At 39.1% G+C, this 23,424-nt stretch overlaps 1 long non-coding RNA gene across 2 annotated transcripts in view; it reads left to right on the plus strand.

The window, feature by feature from the left end:
- Nucleotides 1-421: 421 nt before the first annotated feature.
- The window catches only part of LOC103094995 (uncharacterized), a 39,272-nt gene continuing 16,269 nt past the window's right edge, over nucleotides 422-23,424 (plus strand). The window contains exons 1-2 of one of the 2 annotated variants that reach the window (XR_008917287.1): nucleotides 422-530; nucleotides 19,534-19,647. This is a non-coding gene — a long non-coding RNA (uncharacterized LOC103094995). The remainder of the gene's footprint in view (nucleotides 531-19,533; nucleotides 19,648-23,424) is intronic. The other variant, XR_008917288.1, reaches the window with a different exon arrangement.

Consider the following 23,424-nt stretch of genomic DNA (forward strand, 5'->3'; position numbering starts at 1 on the left):
TGACTGTGTTATCAAATTATATTATTTGAGTAAAGGGTTGTTTGTTTTTTTTTTTTGAGCAAAGGTCCATTTGTGAAGAGGGAATCAAACTTTCTTTGTTTATCAATCAGCAATTTTTAAATCAATCAATCAAAAACTTAAGCACCCCTATTTAATGCTAAGTAAGAGAGTTCACAAGTCACTTGCTAAAGTGGGTGACAACTCCAGAAACCATTGCCCTGCCCCTGGGCAGTGCTAAGCAAATTGAAGGACTGTAATTGGTCCCCATAAAGTGGAGTAAGGGGCAGGAAGGGACATGGAAAAAGGACTATAAAAAGTCCTGAACTTCCTGTCCAGGGAGGTTCTCCTTCAGGAACTTTACCTTGTGACTTGTCCTTCGGGACTTCACTTTTGGACTTTGCCTTGTGACTTCTTTACCTTTTGAACTTGACCTTTGATTTTCTCCTTTGAAGGTCATCTTCAGAGACTCTGTGTGGTGAGCTGGGCTGAAGAAGGAGACTCTTTCCCTGGACCCTGTGTTGGCTTGCTGAGTGAGTAGCTGGCCTTCCTTTCCTGGCTTCTAGAGAGATTGGTTCTAGAGAGTCCTTCCTTTCCTGGAGGAAGCTGTGTTGGTGGAACCGTTGCTGAGGACACCACCAGGTCCTCTGGCTGAAGATTATCAAGCCCTATTGGGGCTGAGCTGGACACCAGAGCAACATTTAGAGTGACAGGCTAGAAATTTTTCTACCCTCTTCTTACATTTCCCCATTTTCACTCTTTCTACCTCTTTGTAAATAAAGCTACTAAAAGTAATTGATTTAATCTATAATATTTTTAAGTTGGCAACCACAACATTACTTTAGAACTTTCATATTAGCATAAAAACCTAATTTTTATATTCTTACAGTATCTATTTATCTATCCATCTATCATCTATCCATCTATCTATGTATCTATGTATCTACCTATTATCTATCTATCTAATGAATTTTATTTTACACACTTAAAAACTTTGTTCTGAAACAGTGTCCAGAGGCCTCATTAGAATGATTATCATGTATTATGTTATATTCTGATAATCAAATTATAGGATGGACATAGATAAGCTGGAAAGTGCTGAGATGGGGGCAGAGTGGATAGGATTATGAATGGCCTCAAATTCCTGCCATATAAGAATTAGCTGAAGGAAATGGGGATGCTTATCCTGAGAAAAGCTTAGGGGTGACATGATAGTCATTTCTATCATTATATCTCAAGGGGATAAATAGGATCCACTTGGCAGATTTCCTACTTGTGTCAGTTAATAATAATGACTGACATTGCTTTTTTCATCCTTTATTCTATTTCAATTTTTTTCTTTTAACATTTATTTAAAATTTTTGAATTTCAAATTCTCTTCCTCCCTCCAGGTCATTCCCCTCCCATCCCATGGAGAAGTCAAACAATATAATGCCCATTATTCACGTGAAGTCATGCAAAATATATTTCCATATTATCCAGGTTGTATAAATAAATAAAATAAAACATAGTGGAAATATGTTTTAATCTGTACTCAGATTCCTAAGGCAGCCAGACACACATTCTCCTTCACAAGTTATCTACTTTGCAAAACTCAAGCAGTCCTTTCATTCCTGTCTGCTTGCTTACTCCCAGACCTATTAGTCCCTGAATTTCCAGAAAACAACTTTTTGGGACTCTCTGGGGAGTTCAGTAGAATGCCATCTCCCAATAAGGTCCAGGGGGTTGGTATGAAAAGAGATGTGGTGCTTTGGCTACCTAAGAGGCATTTCTGTATCCTATTGAGCCAAAGAAAAAATTAAGACAGAGAGAGAGAGAGAGAGAGAGAGAGAGAGAGAGAGAGAGAGAGAGAGAGAGAGAGAGAGAGAGAGAGAGAGAGAGAGAGAGGGAGGGAAGGAGGGAGGGAGGGAGAGAGAGAGGAGAGAGAGGGGGTGAGGAAGAGGGAGAGAAAGAGGGGAAGAGAGATAGAGGGTAGGGTGGAGGAGGGAGAGAGAGGAGGAGAGAGAATGTTTCTTGTAATGATACAATCCAGCACTCATAAATATTAATTTAAAGAGATGGGGGTAGGCCATTTGAAGGAGAAAGGAAATACCAATTGAATTTTTCCTTAGGGTAATTACAATGGCTCATATTTACACAGTACTTTATGGAATGCAAAATGTTCTATACAAATTATCTCATTTGATCTTTTCAATAACTGTGAGGTAAATGAAAATCTTGTTATTGTCCCTATTTTACAGGTGAGGAAAATGAGGTTTATAGAGGTTGAGAGATTTTCTTGGCATCACACAGCTGATAATGGGCAGCTAGGTGGCACCATAGTGCATGAGCACTGAGCCTGGAGTCAGGAAGACTCATCTTCCTGAGTTCAAATCTGGCTTTGGCCACTAGCTGTGTGACCATGGGCAAGTCATTTAATCCTTTGGCCTCAATTACCTCATTTTAAAATGAGCTGGAGAAGGAAATAATAAACCACTCTATTATCTTTGCCAAGAAAACCCAAATGGGGTCAAGAAGAGTCAGACAGGACTGAAAGTACTCAACAATAACAATAATGGAATAAAAAGTGGGATTTGAATTCACCTGTTCCTAAATCCAAGTCTAACACTCCATCCACTATACAAAGACATGTCAAACATGCATTCTGGTCATCATTCCCCAGCTTAAGCCTAAATTGGATTTAGATGTAATTGGAAAATATTTAACAAAAGAAATAAAATACAATAAAACAGATTTCACATTTTAAAATCAAGTCAATATGTGGTTAGCAGGGCTCCTTATGTAGAGTTAGTGGCCTCCATTTCTATTCTAGTTTGACACCACACATGCAATCTATCTCATATCTCAGATCATGCACCAAGTCTGTTAGCCATTCCCCAGTCAATGGACATCTGTTTCCAAAAAAAGTGTCACTAGGAATATGCAACATCCTTTTCTTTATCTCTGGCCCCCTTCCAGTGCTTGCCTAGTAATGAGATCTCTGGGTCACATCACTCTGAATCTCTTCCAGATCACTCCTAATTTCTTTCCAAAATGATTAGGCAACAAAATGTAAAATGAATAATTTTGATTATATTAAATTAAACAGGGTTTGTACAAACAAACCCAAATGCAACTAAAATTAGAAGGGAAGCAACAAACTGGGGAAAAATTTATAACAAAACTCTCTGACTAGGATCTAATTTCCAAATATATAAGGAACTAAGTCAAATGTACAAGAAATCAAGCCATTCCCCAATTAAAAAATGATCAAAGGATATGAATAGGCAGTTTTCAGATGAAGAAATCAAAAACTATCAATTATCACATGAAAAAAAGTGTTCTAAATCCCTCCTGATTAGAGAAATGCAAATCAAAACAACACTGAACACCTAGAAGGATGGCCAATATGAAAGTAGAGGAAAATAATAAATGTTAGAGGGGATATGGCAAAATTGGGACACTAATGCACTGCTGGTGGAGTTGTAATTGATCCAATCATTCTGGAAGGCAATTTGGAATTGTATCAAAATGGTTAGGCAAATTCATATGGCCACCAAATTAGTATGCCTGTTTTCTCCAGACTTCTATGTTAAATGCATATGGGAATCTCACCATTTAAAGGGCTCTTGTAATATTTTTTTTAAAAAGTAGATAATTATTAATTTATCTGGTGTCTGAATCTGAGGGTTTTTTTAACCCTCATCTTCTGTCTTAGAATCAATATTACATATTGACTCTAAGGCAGAAGAGCAGTAAGGTCTAGGCAATGGGGGTTAAGTGTCTAGCCAAAGGTCATACAGCTAGGAAGTGTATGAGGCCAGATTTGAAGTTAGGACCTTCTGTCTCTAGGCCTGGCTTTCAATCCACTGAGCCATCTAGCTGACCCCTTGAATAGGAGGTTTTATCTAATAGGATTTTGGAAAGCAGATCCCTCTTTGAAACAATAATAAAAAAGGAACATTTTGGAAATTCTTTTCTTAGTTCCAGAGCTTGCCTCAGCAAGATCAAGAGGTGCTTAATTAAATTTAATGGAGAATAGAAAGGAAGATAAAAAGTGATGGCAAGGAAGACAATAATAAAAAATACTTTCCCTGTTCAGAAAGGACTAGAACAAGAATCAATGATGTATGGCATGAAGACTCCTAAGAAGCTCTTTAAACAACTGGTGAGCCTCGGATCCCCTTCAATCCTTTCTTTCTTAGAAATGAACCTTTATTAGAATCAGATAATATAAACTAGAAGGAACTTTAGGGACTGTCATAGATATACTTCATTGTATAAATGAGGAAACGGAGACATTTAGGGTGAATGTCTTTAAGATCATTCATTTCAATCCTTTCGTTTTACACATGAGGAACCTTAGGAACCAGAGAGTGACATCCAATTTCACAAAGATTTGTAGTTGTCATTCAAGTCATTTTTTTAGTCTTGTATGACTCTTCATGACCCAATTTGGGGTTTTCTTGGCAAATATACTGGAGTGGTTTGCCATTTCCTTTTCCAGTTTATTTTACAGATGAGGAAATTGAGACCCAAGGAGGTTCATAACATCATTGTCTCTGAATTAGAAGAGATGTTAGAAGTCATCTGTTATTCAGTCCTGTCAATCATGTCCTACTCTTCATGGCTCCATTTGGAGATTTCTTGGCAATTATAGTGGATCCAATTCCTTCTCCAGTCCATTTTTTACAGATGAGGAAACTGAGACCAACAGGGTAAAATGATCTGCCCAAGGTCTCATAGCTAATAAATGCCCAAGTCCAGAGTTGAACTGAGGAAGAAGAGCCCTCTGACTCCAGACCTGGTGTTCTATCCACTGAGTCACCCAGCTGTTCTAGCATTTTGTTGCTTCACTTCAATTGGGTTGGATTTGATTCAGATTGACTTCTATTTGGCATATTCTTATATATGTAAGTCTAGAATACTACTAGAAAGAAGATGTCTTTAAGGATATCTAGTCCAATTCTCTCATTTTATGGAGGGAAAATGAAGTGATTTACCAAAGATTATTGAGGTAGTAAGTATCAGAGCCACAATCCCAAGCTTATTGTCTGCTCCATTAGACAGAAAGTGCCTTGAGGGCAAGGACCTTCTTTGGCTTCTTTTTGGATCCATGAAGCTTAGTACACTGTCTAGTATACAAAAGGCACTTAATAAATGTTTATTAACTTCCTGCCTGGGTGAGCCTGAGAGTGGACATCTCTTCTACTTCATGCTTCTTCCCCCACACCTGAGTCAGCAATCTTTTCATCTTGGTGGCTGTCTCATGAGTTGAACTGATCTGGAGTCATTGAGAGGTGTGGGTGCTGTCCAACGGCAAGTGATTCCCACAGCTACACTCTTCTTAGAGGTGAAGACAATGACTGTATGGTACTCGATTGATTCTGCCTGGCCATTTTGGATTTAGGTGGAAGTGACATCTATTCAACAGTTTCCAAAATCCCTTTTACCTTCCAGGAGAGAATCATCATAGAGATGATGGGTTCTAAGAGTCCTCTGAGTGTTTACTGTATCTGTCTATGGGCTATTGTGTGTTCTTTGTTATGGATCACTGTTTGAGATTTTAAGCATTGTCAGTGTGTGCATAAGAGTGTTGAATGTTTTGTGTTTTGAGAATTTGTGTGTGGGTGTGTTTCTGTGTATTCCAAGGGAAAATATCTATTCGATTCCTCCTATTGATTTGTATACTGAGTAACTTTTCAAGAAGGGACCTTGTTGAACCTTTTGGGGGAATGCTAGACTAATGAGCTCTATTTGAGTTCTATTTAAGGGATTTTTCTTGGGACTCCAGGTTGGGGATATTATGAGCCAGAGAATGTGAGAAAAATCGAATCTTTTCTTTTGGGGAGTCAGATTTTCCTATGACTGAGTTCTTGTGAGTCCTGAGCTAATGCTGTTTGTGGGGGAAAGAATTCTGTTGTGGCGTTGTTATGTGATCTTGACAAAGTCTCAAACCCTTTGGGCCTTAGTTTCTCCATCTGTAAAATATGGATAGCTTGGTCTAAATGCCCTTTGAGGTCCCTTCTATCTCTAAATATGTGCTTCTATGACCTCTTTTAGACTCAGTTTTTCTACCTATAGAATGGAAATAATTGAACACTATCTTTGTTGTTAGCTCTTGTGACTTCTTTTGGAGTTTTCTTGGTAGAGATACTAAAGTGGTTTGCCATTTCCTTCTCCAAATCATTTTACAGATAAGGAAATGGAGACAAACAGGATTAAGTGACTTGCCCAGGGTCACACAGCCAGTGTCAGAGGCTGCATTTGAATTCAGGAAGATGTCTGCTTGTGTCACTTTTGTCTGTTTGTTTTCCTCTTTCCAGGATCATCCTTAAATGCTCTTAGGATGAGCTGGCTTAATTGGGTCTCTCACCAAGCTTTCTATAAACTTATTTTCCCTAATACTGCACTACTGTTCCATCTAGCTGCCCATAATGAACATTTATTAAGTGCCTACTGTATGTCAGGAACCATGCTAGGTACTGAGATTCAAGGAAAAAGAATGAGAGAACCCCTACTGGCAAGGAGCTGTTTTTGAATAGGGAGAAACAAGTATTATATGAAAATATATAAAGTATGGCTATAGCCTATACCACACTATTCACCACCTTGGGGAGGGTAGAGAGGGAGAAAATCTGAATTCTAAAATGTCAAAAAAAAACTTGTCAAAATTGTTTCTACATGTAAATAAAAAAAATTTGGGGGGAAATATATATAGTCTAAATTTGAAATTTATGTGTGTATATATATATATATACATATATATATATACACACCCACATACAGTATATATGTCAGAATATATACCCCTCTACATATAAATTGGTTAAATACACTTTGGGGAGGGAAGGCATTAGCAGCTAAAATGAAGGGAAAGATTCATATAAAAGTCCAGATTATGCTTATAACAATTTTTTAGAGATTGGTGCATAAATATATAGAGAAGTGATTACCAAAGTTTTTAATTACTTTTCTTGGTCATAACAAAGTCTGATTTGGGGGGATAGGGGAGGAACTTTTGGTATCTAACCCTTTTTCAGAGATATTGAAAATCAGTCCATGAGTGTCCTCAAAATTGCATCAACTCCTGCCCGATTGTCCCCCACATACTTTTCCCACTTTTGTTTTATTTCCTTTGTAAAACAACAGGGACTCTGTTAGAGTCCAGATGTACCAGCTCCATTGTCCTTGTTAGAGAAAAGAGTTTGTTATAGAAATCCCTACAGATCTTTTCCACTTTTGTCTGTTTGTTTTCCTCTTTCTGGGATCGTCCTTAAATGCTCTTGGGATGAGCTGGCTTAATTGGGTCTCTCACCAAGCTTTCAGTAATTTTATTTTCCCTAATACTGCTTCTTGCTGTTTTATGAGATAATACAGCTCATAATTGTCCACCATTCCCTTCTGAAAGATTTTACAAATGTGTATATATTCAAAGGAAACCTGTAAGTATTCTTCAAATTCGCTGTAGCTTCTTTTTGCCTTCTGTTATATTTTATAGTGAGTGTCATAGTTGATACTGGTATGGAAATTACTGCCATTGGTATAGACCAATGATTCATCTGTAGTTTATGGTCTCAAAGAGCTGGCTGGGACCCTGAGAAATTAATTAGTGTACTCATGGCCACACAGCTAGTATCAGTCAGAGTCAGGGCTTGAACTCAGGTCTTCTTGACTCAGTGGCTGACTTTCTATTCAACATGCCATCTGTACCTCGTGATGAGTATGAAACTGTAGGGAAGTGTCCTAGGAGAACATTATCTCAGGATCCCAGAATTTCAGAATTGGAAAGGTCCTCAGTGACTACTTGATCCAATCTGTACCTGAAAAGAATCCCTGCTATGGTATAAATGACAGATGGTCATCCAACTTTGGCTGCCAGACTTTCGATGAGGAGAAATCACTACTTCTTTTTTTATATATAAACCCTTGCCTTCTGTCTTAGAATGGACACTAAGTATTGATTCCAAGGCAGAAGAACAATAAGGACTAGGCAACTGGGGTTAAGTGACTTGTCCAGGGTCACCCAGCTAGGAAGTATCTGAGTCCAGATTTGAACTCAGGACCTCCTCTATCCAGATCTGACTCTATCCACTGAGTCACTTAGCTGTCCAAGATTACTACTTCTTGAGCTAGCCTGTTCCACTTTGGGATATCTCTAATTATAAGGAAATTGTTCTTATACATCAAGTCAAAATCTTTGCAACTTGCACTCACTTCTTTTGGTTCTGCTCTCTGGGGGCAACTATTGTTGTGTCATTTTAATCATATCTGATTCTTTATGATACCATTTGGGGTTTTCTAGGCAAAGATAATGGAGTGGTTGCCTGGGGCCAAGTAGAACAAGGTTAATTCTCCATATGACAACTCTTCAAATACTTGAAGGCAGCTGTTTTTATTGTGGTTCAATCATTTTTCAGTCATGCTGACATCTTTATATCCATATTTGGGATTTTTTGGACAAAGATACTGGAGTGGTTTGCCATTTCCTTCTCCAGCTCATTTTTTATAGATAAAGAAACTGAGTCAAGCAAGGTTTTAAATGACTCTCCAATATCACACAGTTAGTGTCTGAAGTCACATTTGAACTCAGGAAGATGAGTCATCTGGACTCCACACCATGTACTCTATCTACGGCATGACCTAGCTATTATAGCAACCCCAATCCTTTCTTTAGAGAAAAAGGCCTGAATCCTAAGGGATCTTCTTATGGTTGGGATTCAGACACGTTTTCAGCCTTATTTGTTTCCTTCTGGATCCTTCTGTTTCTTTTGGATTTTCCCAAAATGTGGAATCTAGAATGGAGAACTCCAAATATGGTAAGGCCAGGACAGGATACAGCAAGATAATTACTTCCTTATTTTTGGAAGAGATTATCCTCTTAAGGAAACCCAAGATTACATTTGTATTTTCTTGGTTCTCTAATCTCACATTTTGAACTAGTGGTCCACTGTAACCTTCAGATCTTTTCCAGCCAACCTCCATCTAGCCAAGTTTCCTTATTGGTGGAGGTAATTCTTTAAATGTAAGACTTTAGATTTATCCCTGTGACAGTGAATCTGGAGGCAACATGGCAGAGTGTAGGATTTCTTTCTTCTTCATCTTCTTTTTGCATTTTGACTTCTTTTTTGTTAGTAGAATTTATTTCTCGGTATTTCAGTCCCTCCTTCTCCTCCCCACATCATAGAAGGAATAATTTGGCTAACAGATAAGTATATATAAATTATGTCTTCTCTGTTTCCACTTTTCAGTCCTTCCTCTTGAGGTTGTCAACCTGAAAAAATACAGAACCACCAAAGCAGTGAGAAAAGAACATGCCTTTAATCAAGACAACGGAGACAATGCTCTTATGGCTACCACGCAGTCGCCCAGCTCTAAGACTCTGGGAACAATGTCTCCAGGAAAAACACCAAGAATGGGAAATTCCCTTGAACTAAAGAGCTTGGAGCTCTCTTTATACCTTATGGAATATAACCAAAGAGAAACAATTAACTAGTTACATAGGGGCTTGGCAAAAAGAGGCTGTAGGGTGAGGCTAGGGTACCTGGGAGGGACCTACATATCGTAAGAAAAACTAAGAAGACAGAAGGGATGGAAAATCAAAGGGCTTGACAGAATCCACCACTCCTGTCCAGGATGCTCAAAGTGCTGTAGTTCAATCTGAGAAGAGCATTGGTCCGAGACTTTCTTGAAGGCAAGTTTCCATGGGACAGGGGTAAATTTGGGGTTTCACAAAACAAGGTTGCCAAGGTGACCATTCACAAGTTATTCTTCCAATATTAAATCTCTACCTGTATAATGTTCTCTTAGTTCTGCTCATTATACTCTTCATTATTTCATGTAGTCCTTTCCAAGTTGTTTTTTCAAATTTATCTGCTCATCATTTCTTAGGGTGCATAGCATAGGGTTTCTTAAATAAGTCTTTAAACTATTTTAATGACTATATTTCAATATAATTGATTTATTATATATGTAATAACTTCATATATTTTCTGTATTTAAAGACATTATTTTGAGAGGTTTATAGGATTCATCAAACTGCCAAAGGTGGTATGGGACCCAGGATTTCCCTCGGGACACCCCAAACTCCAGAAGTTTTTTAGGTCAAAGGGGACACATGAAATTCCTTTCTGCTTCCTGAAAGGAGAGTCCACTCTTTGGACTTTCCCCTAGATCTTCAATTAACAGAGATATGGACCTCCTAGTTCCACTCTGATAAGCATTGGGTGGTACCTAATCTAATCATCCCTTATATCCCCAATCTCAATGAATTACCTTGTTCCTGATTCACCCCATCCCCACTTCCTTATCCCTTAAGCCCTGCTGTCAAAAGGATATAAAAGCCCCAAACCCCATCTCTTTGGGGAGGCAATGTTCCACCTGCACACTGTCTCCTAGCTTTTCAACATGTCTTCCAAATGAATAAATTTATCTTTTTATTTATTTATTTATCTATGTATTTAATTATTGATTTATTTTTTAACAAAACCCTTACCTTCCATCTTAGAATCAATACTGTGTATTGGTTCTAAAGCAGAAGAGTGGTAAGGGCTACACAATGGGGGTCAAGTGACTTGTCCAGGGTCATACAGCTGGGAAGTGTTTGAGGCCAGATTTGAACCTTGGATCTCCCATCTCTAGTCCTGGCTCTCAATCCACTGAGCTACCCAGCTGCCCCCCTCTCTTTTTATTTTTAAGCCAAGTTTTGGAGTCTTGCATTCTTGCAAAGGGCAACCTGTCCTGAATCTGGGGTTTCACTTTAAAGCTCTCCCACAAAAAAAGATATCCATGACATAGGACAAGTTAGTAATCCCTGGCATAGTGGATGGAGAGCTGTCCTCAGAACCAAGAAAATCTGGGTTCAAATCCTACCTCTGACATATACGGATTGTACAAGCACTAGACAAATCACTTAACCCCACTATCTTATAGGCAATTCTCTAAATTTGTAAATTACTGAGAAGATACCAGCCTAAATTGGTAGAAGGAGGTTCTTAAGCTGATGAAATCACAAGACCACCCTCTATTCCCCCATTTTACCAAATATGACTCAATGATCCGATTTACTGGGGTATTTTTGATCCTGACTCTCTCATGCACTATGTTGCTCTAATAGGTCTCCATGCTTTGTGTCCAGAGTTGAGACTAGTGAGGAATCCACCCAATATTGGCATTGACAATTGCCTTACCCTGTGATTAGTAATTTACACAGCGTTGGTAATTACACAGTAGAATGTAAGCGCCTTGAGGCCAGGGCCTCTTTTGCTTTTTTCTTTGATTTTCCATCCCCTCTCACAGAGTCTGATGCATACAGTAGGTGCTTAATAAATAATTTGTTGAATCTCAATGAATTACACATAGAAAGAGATTCTTACACTCAAAGGATAGCACACTTCTTATAATTAGGTCTGGGAAAGCTTATGTATCTGGTGCTGGATTATAATCACTTTTTAATTATATTTACTTTTATCAGCAGAGAGGTGAGACAGGTTATTGGCTCAGAGATATTTATGATTTGGGCTTTAGAGCAAGCCTCACTGATCCTGAAAGCAAAGGCTAAAACAAATTAGTTACAGAAGCCAAGGACGCCAGACCCCTGGATGAATTGGTGATGCCTGGCAATTCCAGCTGGTTTGGGGCCTTCTGGTCCCCGATGTTTAGGTGTTGTGGGAAAATAAATGCAGGTTCTTGCGCAAAGAATTGCAGCTCAGACCCCTTCTTCTTCAGAAATGAACGTGTTTATTCAAGAACGTTCAAGATAACGGAGCCAGGGCAATGGAAAAGCCAAAGAAGAATTTAAAGTTGCTAGCTTATTATGGGTCTGGGGCATTGCCCTCCTCCCATTTGGGGACTTTTCCTCCCTCTCTCAAATTATTCCTTTTTTTTTAACCCTTACCTTCCATCTTGGAGTCAATACTGTGTATTGGTTCCAAAGCAGAAGAGTGGTAAGGTCTAGGCAATGGGGGTCAAGTGACTTGCCCAGGGTCACACAGCTAGGAAGTGTCTGAAGCCAGCTTTGAATGTAGGACCTTCTCAAATTATTCCTGCTATGGGTGTTCCAGGAGGTGTTCCAGGAAAAGGGGTAGGGAAGGAGTGCAAAGACCCCCCAGTGCACCTGAGTGATGTTACCTCCCACGTCCTGGAGGTCAGACTTTCAAGGCTGTTTGAGTGTCCCTTCTCAGCCTTACAAATTCTTATAAAAGGGAAAAAAGTCATAATACAGATTGGGTGCTCCCTTCTCCCTTCAGGGTGGACCTTGCAAGCTCTTATCAACTGGAAATAGCTGGGAAGCACAGGGTGCCATATTGGTAAATATGGCTACATGGTAAAAAGCACTGTCTAAAAAAGGATTTCAAAGTGTGTCTAAGACTTCAAAGCACCATTTACCAGGACTAACCTGCATCATGGGGAACTGGGAAAATCAAAAGAAGGGGGAAAACCAAGCCTTCTTGCCTCCCTCTGGAGAATCTAAGAAGTTTTGGTCTAGGGAAGTCATTCTTCCAGGTTGGGCTCCCTGATGGCTTGGGCAATATTGGATTCATTGAGGAGCATTAGAACTCTGATTTCATCATTGTGTGGAAAACTCCCCACACCCATGCAGCCAACTTCTTGGCAACTTGCTCTGGGATCCTGGATCTCTAGCTGGGAGAGAGCTCCAGCCCTTTCATTTCACTGATGGAGAAACTAAGGCCCAGGAATGCTGAGTGATTTGCTCAAGGTCACCCAGTTTCAGAGGTGGGATTTGAACTTGGGTCTGCCCTAAGTTCAAGTCTTTACATGCTCTGTTCAATCTGTGAGCCTCTGTTTTCCCTTTTCTTAAATGGGGATAATGAAAGTCTGAAGAGCTCTTTTTATTGTGTTCTCAGTCAATGGCCACCAAGCCACAAATTGGAATCAAAGGATCAAAAGTCTTACCTCCCTCTTGCCCCTAGAGTAGCCAATGCCTAGGGAGGCAACACTGCTTAACCCTTTTAGGAAGTCACCTAGGGGCACTGGAAAATTAAGCAGCTTGTTCAAGGTCACACCATTAGTATATGTCAAAGATGGGACTTGAACTCAGGTCTTCTTGACTCTCAAGCCACCCTTTTTTCTACTATGCCATGTAGCTTCTTCTTCTGTTTTAATACTAAGAGCTCATTATTATTTGTGATTACAAAGACCCTTCATAAATATTATCTAATTCAATTGTCATATCTTGGCAGCTGGATGGTAGGGTAGATTTAGCCCTAAGTCTGGAGTCAGAAAAACCCAAGTTTGAGCCTAGCTGTGACCTTGGGCAAGTCACTTAATTTTTGTCTGCCTCAGTTTCCTCAATTACAAAATGGGGAAAATAATAGCTCCTTCCTCCCATGGTTTTTGTGAGGATCACATGATATCATATCTGTTAAGCACAGTACCTGGCACATGATAGGTGCTTATATAAATATGATGATGATGATGTTGATGAAGATGCTACTACTACCACCACTACTACTATTACTGCTGCTGCTACTGCTACTACTACTACTACTACTTCTACTACTAATCTACCCTGGCTGAAAGGTTATTATATTAAAAGTTGACTACAGATCCAGGAAGTCTTGTATTCAAGTCCTACCTTGACACACAGTGTGTATGTGATTTGGGGAAAATCCTTTCATCTCTCAGTGTCCCAAACAATTCTGCAAGACTGAACACTGCAAAGCAGGGGGAATCTGCTTGGGGAAAAGAAGTGTCCTCTACTAATTGAATTGAATGTTCAGTTCTGCCTCCTACTCCTCCCCACTGATTACTCTGAATTTATTTTTGTATAATCATATTTAAGTGCTGAAAGGCATAGAAGCTCCCCAAGGGCAGGAAGTGTTTTAATATTGTCTCTGTGTCCCCAGCGCCTGGCACATAGTCACCCAATCAGTGCTTGCTGGATGAGATCTAAGACCTCTGAGTGTGAGCAAAGGGTGGGAGCTGGCACAGGAGACTGGGGTAGCAGGGCAGGGCTGGCAGAATCCAGTCCTGCCCAACGTCTAGACTTCTAAACAAGAATGAGTTCCCTTCAAAGCAGTCCAGGTTACCCCCAGGGATCCCATCAGGCTTTGGGGTTGGGGTGTATATTTTGGAAACTCCTCCTGATCCCCTGAGTCAGTCAGAACTGTCAAACCCACAGCTTCCCCAGCAGTAAATTCCTGAGAATGGGGGCGGGCAGGCATGTGTATATAATTACAGGAGTTGTAGATGATGACATTAAAACAAACTGTCTAGAACCCTGTCATTGATGGCACTTTGGAGGGAGTCAGGAAAGAACTGACATGTCAGGAGTGATTATGGAAGGCAGATAATAGTTCACAGGGGGAGAGAGAATACTGGAAAAATAAATGAAGAATTTAATAGCACCGATTATGTTTTTAATTACTTTAGCAGTCGAACTGTTCTCACACTCCTGTCATAATCAGTGGGAGAAGAACTCCCTCTATTCCTCCAGGAGGCTCTGAGTCATTGCATTAATAATAAGAGGGAAACCCACCTCCAAGTCAGGAAGCCTCAGCCCTTTGGAATTTCTTTTCCCAAGGATCAGCTCTTGGGCTCCCCTTTAGTACCTATAAAGCTTCTTGGAGACCTTTTCAATTTAAAGAGGAGAGAAGGGGCAGTTGGGTAGCTCAGTGGATTGAGAGCCAGGCCTACAGATGGGAGATCCTGGGTTCGAATCTGACCTCAGACACTTCCCAGCTATGTGACCCTGGACAAGTCACTTAACCCCCATTGCCTAGCCCTTACCACTCTCCTGCCTTGGAGCCAATACACAGTATTGATTCCAAGATGGAAGGTGAGGGTTTAAAAAAAATAGAGGAGAGAAAAGAGATCTGAAAAATGTTCTACATTTGAATTCATTAGACCTGAGTTCAGATCCTGGAGCCTTACTGTGTGTGGTCAGCAGAGTTCTTGGTATAGAGTAGGTGCTTAATAAATGTTTATTGACTCCTATAAGTCCCTCAATTTCTATACAATGAGAATGTTGGACTGAATGACCTTTTAAGGCCCTTCCAGCCCTAGACCTAGGATCCTATAATTCTCCCAAACTCTAATAAGTTGAGTATTTATTTAAGTCTCAGTTTCCTTAATTGTAAAATGAAGTTATTGGACTAGATGAACTCTAAGACCCTTCTAATTCTAAATCTATAATTATATAAACCCTAAATCTCTTTCTTACTGTAACCTATGTGATGCTGGACAATCTTTGGCCCTCAGCATCCCTTCTCCTTAGTATCTGTGTGACTGTGGGCCTCAGTTTCCCCATCTGTAAAGTGAGGGCTTTAGACTAAATGGCCATTAGGGTCTGTCCCATCTTGAAGGTTCCTGAAAAATATTACTATTATTGTTTATTATGGAATTATCATATCAGAGGAGGAAAATGATTTGCTCAAGGTCACAGAGCTCATAAATGCATAGGAGCAGCAATCTGTGTGGAGTAGAGGATCATAGAGTACTGTAATGGTGAGGGAGAGGTATCACAGAGTGACATGTCATACTCTGGCGTCCCCTGGCATCAGCGTGAGTGTCACCATGGAGGGAGCAACTAGTGGGGTTTTAAAGCAGAGGGCTAGAAGAAGAATGGTCTTGAATGGACTGACTCTCTGGGCTGGCACTTGGCAAGCATCAGGATAGCATGAGGGGACTTCAGTGGGCTGAAATCTGGGATCTGATCTTACCTTAAGTTAATAAAGCTGAAATCTCTCCTCTCTCTCTCTCTCTCTCTCTCTCTCTCTCTCTCTCTCTCTCTCTCTCTCTCTCTCTCTCTCTCTCTCTCTCTCTCTCTCTCCCTCTCTCTCTGTCTGTCTCTCTCTCTCTTTCTCTCTCTCTCTCTCTCACTCTCACTCTCTCTTTCTCTTTCTCTCTCTCTCTCTCTCTGTCTGTCTCTGTCTCTCTCTCCTTCTCTCTCTCTGTCTGTCTCTGTCTCTGTCTCTCTCTCCCACTCTCACTCTCTTACTTTCTCTCTCTCTCTCTCTGTCTCTTTCTCTCACTCTCACTCTCTCAATCTCTCTCTCTTTCTCTGTCTCTCTCTCTCTGTCTCTCTCTCTCTCTGTGTGTGTCTCTTTCTCTCTCTCTCTCTCTATCTCCCTCTGTCTCTCTCTCTGTCTGTCTCTCTCTCTCCTAATTAATGCTTATAAATTGGGATATTGAGCCTCCAGATCACTTTTATTTGTAATAAACCCAAGTCTCCTGGCATTCAATCCAGGGATCCTCCAAATACATTCTCAATCGAGTCCTTGTGTTGTTGAAGTTGGTTCAGGTGGAGGCCCATTTCATTGGCCTCACAAATATCACCTAAGCTTGGGAACTTGCCTGGTATTCTACCCCAAAGGAGAAGACATTCTATGGCATAACCACCATCAAGCCTGGGATGAGCTCCAGCCAAGAACATTTCACCCTTGCTCCTTTGCCTAGAGACTCTGCTTAAGCTATGAATGACACACACGTAGACACCCATACAAGGCACAAAAGGCCAATCCCTTATTGAAGCAACATGGTGAAGTGGATAGGACTTTGACTTTGGAAGTCTAGACATGGAGTAATGGGACCTGAGTTTGAATTCCAGTTCTGCTACTTATTACCTGTGTGGTCTTGGAGGCATTTTACCTCTCTTTGAACCTTAGTTTCCCTCTCTTTAAAATGATGGGAATAAATTGGGTGGCCTTTAGGATTCTTCCCAGGTCTATTTTCAAGATGCCATTGTCTCACAGAAGTCCTAATCTAAGAAAATACTCAGAGGCTGCTCCATTTTGAGGTGTCAGGAATGACAGACAAGGTTAAGGGTATTCCAAAGCAAAAGTGTGTAGGACAATGGGTCATGTTGTATTAGGAGGTATTATAGTGGGGGGGGGGGGAAGCTAACTCTGGAGTCTAGGTGATCTGGGTTCAAATCTTGCCCTTGTTTCATATATAATCCCAGGTTCTGCTTACAACATCTACAACCTTGAATAAATCACTTAACTCCCCTTGGCCTCAATTTTCATATCCCTCAAAACTGGGATCTCTATTGAATGACCACTGAAGTCTTTTCTAGATCTAAGATTGTATGAACTTTTCTTTCTCTCTCCTTGTATGTATGAGAACACCCACTTTCCCCCATCCCTCTCTGTCTCTTCATCCTTTCCCTCACATCTTCCCTCATTGCTCTCATCCCTCCTTCCCTCCCCCCTCCCTCTGTCTCTCTCCCTCTTTCTGGTTCTGTCTCTGTCTATGCCTCTGTCTCTCTCCTTAAATAGAAGTTATGGCTGCAACCCAAATGGTGTAAAATGATTGTACCAGATCATAAATCATTTGAACCCGATTCCAAGATAGTCTACTAGGTATGAAAGTCACTATAGGTATTAGGGAAGAGAGGAAGAGTGTAGACAGGAGGAGGATTGAGGGGAAAATGGAAATGAAGATATATCTTAAAACTTAGCTTCTGTTTTTCAAGAACTTCTAATTTCTGAAGAAATAATACACACAAACATGATGAATAAATATTAATATTCTTCTTAGTGAAGTTCATGTTCTGGCTTTACTCCTACCTACTTGTCTCTTTACCTCTACTCTAAGCCTCAGTTTCCTCCCTTGTAAAATGGGTGGTCTGAATGAAACCTCTAAGAGAAGTTCCAGTTCTAAACTGAACCTATAATCTCATTTGAATCAAAGAACAATCCTGGAAGATAGGACCTGAGAAATAGACTCAGAATGATTCTCTGACTTAAGCGCTTTGGAAATCTAGGAGGAATACATCTATGATTTTATTGATAGAGGGAATTTCCAATGCAGGAGTTCACTTTGATAGTGAAATTCACTCTGATAGCATTGCCTCTACATTTGATTCTTTGTTGCTCAGAGCATTCATGGTTGGCCAATGATTTATACCCCCTTTCTATGTCTGCAACCGAGACTCTTGAATCCAAATCTTCCTGGCTTCAAGGTCACCTCTTTATTCATCATACCTCCTTGCCAAAAGTGAAAAGAGTCTCATACATAAATCTTTCTCCTAGTTCAATGTTCTTTCTACCATATCAATTTTTCCCCCTGTCAATACCATCTACCTTTGGGATCTTGGATTGGTCATTTATGCTCCTGGTGTCTCAGTTTCCTCATCTTATTCAGATTTCTCTGTAGTCAGGTAAAAGCTGTGAAATCAAATAGTGTAAAGTCTGGGAATTTTAGGCATGGATAGATATCATTTGCTTTTCCCAATGCTGCAAATTTAGGAACAAATTCTTTTGGGAATTTCTTAGGGAAAGGAGAAAACAATGATGTCTTTCTGAGACTAGATTACATGGAAGATGAGGAAACTGGATGATCACTTAGGTCCCTTCATCAATATACTTTGTGGTTATGGGGTCTTGTCCTAGGAGCCAGCTTTACCTATAGCTACCTAGTGCTCTGATCTCAGAGTCCCTAAGAAAGTCTGCCAGTAGGTGATCAGGTGCTAATTTTGGTGCTAGGAATACCACTACCAGGTCTATGTCCAAAAGAGATTTTTTAAAATGGGGGGGAGGAGGAAAAGGCCTTATTTGTATAAAAAATATTCACAGCAGCTCTTTTTTTGTGGTAACAAAGAATTAGAAATGAAGATATCCATCAACTGGGGAATGGCTGAACAAATTGTGTTATATGATTGTAATGAAATACTATTATAAGAAATGATGAGCAAGAGGATTTCAGAGAAACCTAAAAAGACCTATATGAACTGATTCAGAGTGAAATGAGCAGAACCAGGAAAACACTGTACACAGTAACAGCAACAATGTACAATGAACATTTGTGAGTGACAGCAACTTTCAGCAATACAGTGATCCAAGACAAGCTCAAAGGACTTATGAAAAGTGCTATCTGTATCCAGAGAAAGAAAATATGGAGTCTGAATGCTGACCAAAGTAGACCATTCTTCATTTTATTTTTTAATTTTTTTGATGTGTCTCTTCCATAACACTATAAATATGGGAATATGTTTTATATGACAGCACATGTATGACCAATTGCAAATTGCTTACAACCTCAAGGAATGGGAAGGAGAGGAAAAGAAAGAGAGAATTGTGGGGAAATAAAATATTTATTAAAATGTCAAAAATTGTCTTTACATATAAGTGGTACAAAATAAAACATTAATAAAGAAAAAATGGAAAGTGGGCATTAGTTAAGCCTTAGTCTTTGTATTCCTAGTGCCTACTGTAGTGTCTGGCACACAGTAGGTGCTTAATAAATGTTCATTGTTTAATTGGCAGAGTATTAGGAGCAGGGAGCTAAAAATAGGGAAAAGGCACAGGGATTAAAAGGGATTAAGAGCAATGATAAACTTCCTTAACCTTATAATTTTCTAAGAGTTTTCCCAGTAAAAGATGGGGTCAAAACCTTGATTTTATCCATCAATCCCAGAAGAGGATATCATGGAGCTAGAAGCATCCCTAGCTGTAATCTAGTACAAACTGCTTCATTTTACAGATGAGAAACTGAAAAGAGTATGTGACCAAGATCACATAGCTAATCTCTAGCAGAACCAGGATATGATTCTAGGACTTCTGACTTTAAACGGTTTTTCTCTTCTTACTACAGTACTTTCGGTTGAGGAGATTATCCATTTGAGGATATGGGAGGAGACCTTGACTCAAGCCACTTTTCTGCCTCCCAAGCCCTGCCAAGCTCATGATGGAGGTTTAATCAGCTGAGGTGAGTGGGCCCATTGAACACAGGGAACAGCTGCTGTGGCTTTTGGCTTGAAAAGAAGCCACTGAATTATGCTGAATATTAAGTAGTGTTATCATATTCTCAACCACATCCCATCACTTTGGGCTCAGATTAGGGGAGTATTGAGAATCCCAAGGAAGGAAATATACGGTTGAACAGTATCTTGGCATGGTTATGGTAAAGTTGTCCACACCTGGGAAGTACAAGAAGGTAAAGAGGGAGCACAGTATCATAGGCTTTAGATATTAAAAGTATCTTAGCATTACTTCAACTTTTCCATTGTTACAGACAAAAGAGTGGTTGCCATAAACTGTGACCATGAAAATATGGGTTTCAAGACTGAATTGCCCAAACTGTAAAAATAATTTTAGTGTCTTGATTTTATATCAAAAATAAGTGGTTGCCATGGGAAAAATTCCCAAATATGGAATATCCAAGTCAGCTGGGTTTTATGGAGATTTTAATTAATACAAATGAAGGAATTAAGAGAAGGAAGAGAGACAGAGTAAGAGGAAATAATAGGAAAAGGGGGCCTAGGCCTGAGCTTTAAGAGAGACTAATCAGTCCTTAATCACTCACCACAAGATTTTGTCCCAGGCAAAACTCTAGTGTTCATAGAGACCCTCCAGTTCAGCTCCCGAGCTCATCTGATCTGAACTCTCTCCAAACTGGTTCAGACAGCTCCTTTTTAAAGAGAATTTTCTCCTATGTCACCTCCCCTAAGTTTTCACATCTACCAATCACAGTAGATGTTTTCCAAAGGACTGACCATTCTTAATTCACATCTTGTTATCACCTTCTCTGGGTAGACTAAAACTTCTGAGTAATTCACATCTCTTTGCTAAGCTTGCCCTTTTAGTGATTAATTTAACCTTCATTGGTACTTAGCACCCTTTTGTATTAGATCTAAAAATAGACCTAGCTTAAGGGCTTTTGGCCTCACTATACCTATAAGTTAAGTACCTTCTTCATTGTTCAGTAAGGAGTTTACAACTTTATCTTCCCTTAAGGTATGCCTAAGTATGGGTGGAGTAGTGTTAAGTTCTCAATACATTCCTGACCAAGTACCTGCATTCTTTAAAATGGGGAATAGCCTTAAGCATAACCTTAGGATAATGTTCCAAGGTAGAGTCTCAGAAATTTTAAGATTCACACCATGGACATATAAGAAAAATCAAGTTTAGAAAGGGGACATGACTTTCCCAGATTGACAGAAGTAGTTAGTATCAGAATAGGAATTTGAACCCAAGTCTTATGACTTCAGTATAGAGAACTTTTGGAAGAGGGTTCATCCAGTCATTTAGAATATTTTTAAGTATTCTATTTGTGTTAAAAATTCATTCATTAGAAAAATGGGCTGTAGTGGCACTTGAGGGGGAAAACAAAGAAGGTTTTTTAAAATATATGTTTTTCAGTTGACAAAAAAATCTATATGTTCTCTCTTCTACCCCATCCTTTGAGGAAAAGGGGGGGGGGGAATCCTGTACAAATTTTAAGGCAAATGCATTATCAAGTGAAATAGATTGTCTCATTAGTCAAGTCCAAAAAAATAATCTCAGTTTGAAACCCAAGTCTGTTATTTCTCTCCATTTGGGTAGCCAAATGATAGTGTCCTCTCTCTGCTGATAATCTTCAGTTTATCCCATATATATCTTATTTGTACATAGTTGTTTTCATGTTATGTTCCCTTTTAGACTGAGTTCTTTGTATCTTTGTTGCCTTTCTTTGAATCTTCAGCACTTAACATAGTGCTTGGCATATAGTAAGTGTCTAATAAATGCTTGTCATTTATTTTTGATTGAGTGCTACATCATAGGTCCTCTGGAATGGTGGTTTATCATTGTATCCAAAAGAGTTCTTAAGACTTTCAAAGTCATCAGTCTTTTCAATAGTGTTTTATACTGTGTAATTTGCATACAAAGTATAAGGATGCATCCTTTGTTCTCCTGGTTCTTCTTACCTCATTCTTCAGCAAATCATAGTAATCTTCCCAGGTTTTCCTTAAACTATCCTCTTCCTTCTTCCCTTTTTAAACCTTTCCTTTTATCTTAATATTAATTCCAAGACAAAATAGCTGCAAGGGCCAGGCAAACAGGATCAAGTGACTTGACTAGGGTCACACAGATAAGAAATATCAGAAACCAGATCTGAACCAAGGTCATTTGGATTCCCCCTTTTTATTTCTTAGAGCACAATAGTATTCCATTATAAATTCATACACCAAGATTTTTCCAGCTATTTCCCAACAGGTATATGTGTCCTCATTTCATAGAACATTTTTGCCACCATAGAATCAGCTGCTATAAATATTGTTGAATATATGGATCTTTTTTCTTTGATATCTTTGCACATTTAGAGCTGGGAGTGGAAACACTGGGTCACAGGGCTTATACAGCTTAATTCATATTTGTTAGTTTCAGATTGCTTTCTGTAATGGCTATAGCAACCAACAGATCCAGCAATAGTGAGTTAATATACCTATTTCTAGTAGCTTCTCTAATATTTGGCATGTTCCTTTTTTATCACTTTTGATAATCTATGGTTGTAAGATAGAACCTGAAGAGCTCCTTTAATTTGTCTTTCTCTAATTTTTAATGTTTTGGAACATTTTTTTTCTTATTGCTATTGATAGCTTAGATTTATTCCCTTATGAATTGAATTCATAACTTGTGACCAATTATTGATTGAAGAAAAGTTCTTATTCTTATAAATTTGAAACAATTCTTTATATATCTTTCTTTGAAATGAGACCTTTATCAAAGTAATTTACAGCTAAGATTTTTCCCTCATTAATTCTTTTCCTCCTATTCTAGACCAAGATATTACAATAAAAATTACAAAACTACTTAAATTAATTTACTCCTTTGGTGTCATGAGAATAACACTATCAAAAGGTAATATATAGAGCAAGAAAAAACCCCAGAATTTATCTAGAGGAATGAAAGGACAACAATTGTAGAGTAAATAATGGGGGAAATAAGTGGAAAGGAAAGGTACCTAGCAAACCAGATCTCTAACTATCCTAACAAGACAAATAATTTAAATAATTTGGTACTGGTTTAAAAAAACAGAGAGGTTGATCAATAGAACAGAATATGTATTTGCAGGATTTTAAATAATAATTAAAGAGAGAAGAAAGGGAAAAAAAGGGTTCTTTCAGTCAAGTGATCAAAGAGAGACAGACTCACACCTGCAGCACTTTACCAAAAGCACAAGCTTCGAAAAAAAGAGCCTCACATCGTGACTCTTAGCCAAATTTATCTCTTAAGAATCCTTATGTAAAATGAGGACATAATTTAAAAGGATGCTGGGAATGTAGCTGAGGTGTTGCAAATTTTCTATCTGCACATTGTCCCCTGTGATCCTTTGGGAGACTAGTCTCCCTAATGGATCATTTTAAACATAATTAAGGTACATGCAATTTTACACAGGGAAAATTCAACAACTTGGGGATAAGGAAACAAAAGGGAATCAAGAACAAAACCAATTAGGGGCCAGTCCCCTTTGGTACAACAAAGTATATATAAACCACTGCAATCAACCCCCCAAAGTTAAGTTCTGCACATTCAAGTTTTGCTCAGGAACTCCTGGAGCAGCATACAGTCTCCAAGGGAATTTCCATGGCATGTTCCACAAGGAAATTAGTCTCTGAATTCTGGGAGGCAGCAAATTTCTTATCCTTAAAATTTTTTTTTTCTCAAAAAGAACTCAAAACTTTTTATTACAAAATAAAAACACATTCCTCCTTGAGGAGGATAC

This window comes from Monodelphis domestica, chromosome 3 (genome assembly GCF_027887165.1).
Source record: "Monodelphis domestica isolate mMonDom1 chromosome 3, mMonDom1.pri, whole genome shotgun sequence".
In the NCBI taxonomy this organism is placed as follows: Eukaryota; Metazoa; Chordata; class Mammalia; order Didelphimorphia; family Didelphidae; genus Monodelphis; species Monodelphis domestica.